A 2,676-nucleotide genomic window follows, 5' to 3' on the forward strand; every position below is an offset into this window, starting at 1 on the left:
AATTTAACCAAATTACTAGACGACCCTTAAGGTACCATCTTTCCGGTAAAAAAAATAATTATTGGAATCGGTTCACGAGGTGCAAAGTTATGCGGTGGAATAAATAAAAGAAGTAACAAGTAAAAAAGCCTAAGTTCGGGCGGAGCCGAACATTAAATACCCGGCGCATGTATTAAATATATGTTTTTTCACCTTTCCGAAACCTACCGCTAGATGGGGCGTAACAATTTGGACTAAATCAGAGTCCATAAATTTCAAAATTTTGAAGTTTCAAGCAGTTCTGAAATTTACCGTTATATGAAAAGCGGCCTCAATTTTAGTCCGATTTCAACAATTTTCAACGTTTTGCTTTTATGTGGCAAGCACAATAACCACACCGAGTTCGATACAAATTGGTAGAACGGTTATCGATATACATATATGTGATCATAAGTGGGCGCTTCCACGCCCATTTTCCAAAATTTGACCATAAACGTATTTCTTGGTAAAGAATTGTTGCTAGCATCAATTTTGAATAAATTAGCTTTAATATTTACTGATTTATCGAAGATTTTGTATTTCTCTAAATTACCGTTATATGGGATGTAGCCGTGGTTGTTGTCCGATTTTTTAAATTTTCGGGCATTTAGTATGCTGTACCAGGGTCAACAACTGTGCCAAGTTTGGAAGAAATTGGTGCAGCGGTTACCAAGATATACACATGTAACCATAAGTGGGCATGGCCACGCCCATTTTGCAAAAATTTTTAATATTCTTATTTTTCGTCTGAAAATTATTGTAAATATATATTTTGAGTGAATTATCTTCAGTAGTTACTAAAATATCGCAGTTTTCGTATTTCCGGAAATTACGGTTATATGGGAAGTGGGCGTGGTTATTGTCCGATTTTTAAAATTGGCGTGGTTACAGTCCGATTTCGCCCATTTTCAATACCAACCTACCCTGGATTAACGGAAACCTGCATACCAAATCTCGTTGAGATATCTCAATTTTTGCTCGAGTTATCGTGTACACGGACGGACGGACAGACGGACAGACGATTTCTTAATCGATTTCTCTTTTCATTCTGATCATTTATGTATACATTTGGCTATATCTATCTCGATTCGTTTTGGCTGTTACAAATAACCGTTATGTGAACAAAATTAATATACCCTTGTGCACAAGTGCGCTCGGGTATAAAAATACTCCGAAGAATTGATAACCTCCCCTTTTTTGAAGCCGGGTTTAAATAGTCTTTGTTCTTTGTAAATTTTATGTAAATAAAATGCAATTGATGATACTTTAAACAGTTTATTTATTTATTTTATACTGTAAATAAAACTTTCATAAATGTATTTAAAAGAGCGAATTTTCAGTATTTGCTGATGATATATATTTAGAAGTATAAACCCTTTCCCCCCAAAAATATATTCCTGCGTGCGCCCCTGACACTTAGTATTTATTATTTGTAAAAAACATATTTTTACTTTCAAAATGTTTGTAATTTTAAACATTTCATGTGTATATTTTAAACAACTCATGTTCAAAATCAAATCTGGAACATCTTGTGCGTATACTTGAATAGATTCTGGTTGAAAAATAAACACTTTTCAGTAGTAGTTTTACATGCACTTTTTAGAGTGTAGTCATAAAGTGGGCGGTACCACGCCCACTTCCTAGAAGTCTATAATAATCTAATTTTCTGCTAAGTGATTATGCAATCGTCGATTTTGAGTGGATTAACTTCAATAATTCCTGATTTATCGAAGTGTTCGTATTTCCGAAAATTACCGTTTTATGGGAGGTGGGCGTGGTTATTGCCCGAGTTTGGTAGGGATTGGTGAAGCGGCTACTGAGATACAGCATTTCATCACAAGTGGGCAAGGTCACTCCCATTTTCCAAAAATTTCATAATAATATTATTTTTTACCATAATTCCACTTCACGTACTAATTTTGAACAATTTTGATGGATATTTACTGAAATATCGTAGTATTAGCATATTTCGAAAATACCCTTATATGGGAAGTGGGCGTGGTTACAGTCCGATTTCGCCCATTTTCAATACCAACTTACCTTGGATAAAGGGCAACCTACATACCAAATTTTGTTGAAAACAAAAGCACATATTTAAGAAAAAAAGAGCATTAAGTTCATAAAAAGTTTGTCCAATATATTGGACAATTTTACTGAAAGGGTTAAGATAAAAAATACGATCCAATCATATATCGTTGACGTAACTAAATTTTTTTTTCAGTGCATGTACGTATATTCACTCATATTGGTAATATAATATAATTTATCTACATACATGTATAATTAACCGAAATACAAAAAAAAAAACGTGGCGAACTTAGCTAAGTGGATAAGACTACTGGCTTAGGCGGCTGGGGTCGTTGGATCGAATCCCAGTTGAAGAAGTCTGTTGACCTTGAATTACCATTGACACTTTAGCTTCAAGTACAATTAAATTTAAATCCTCAAATGAAAATGTAAATCACTATCAGTAGTGAGGGTAACTGTAACTTGAAATAAATAATATAAAAAAAACTTTTTAATATACAACGCTTTTATAAATGAACTAAAAAGTAGAAAATAATATTTCTCAGTCCCATAGAATTTGTTTTGATAACTTTTGATTTTGAAATTTTAGCAAAAGTCATTATAAACAATCTATGAAATTGAAAATGAAAA

The sequence above is a fragment of the Rhagoletis pomonella genome, unplaced genomic scaffold (genome assembly GCF_013731165.1).
Source record: "Rhagoletis pomonella isolate Grant_MI unplaced genomic scaffold, Rhpom_1.0 Rhpom_scaffold_00003, whole genome shotgun sequence".
In the NCBI taxonomy this organism is placed as follows: Eukaryota; Metazoa; Arthropoda; class Insecta; order Diptera; family Tephritidae; genus Rhagoletis; species Rhagoletis pomonella.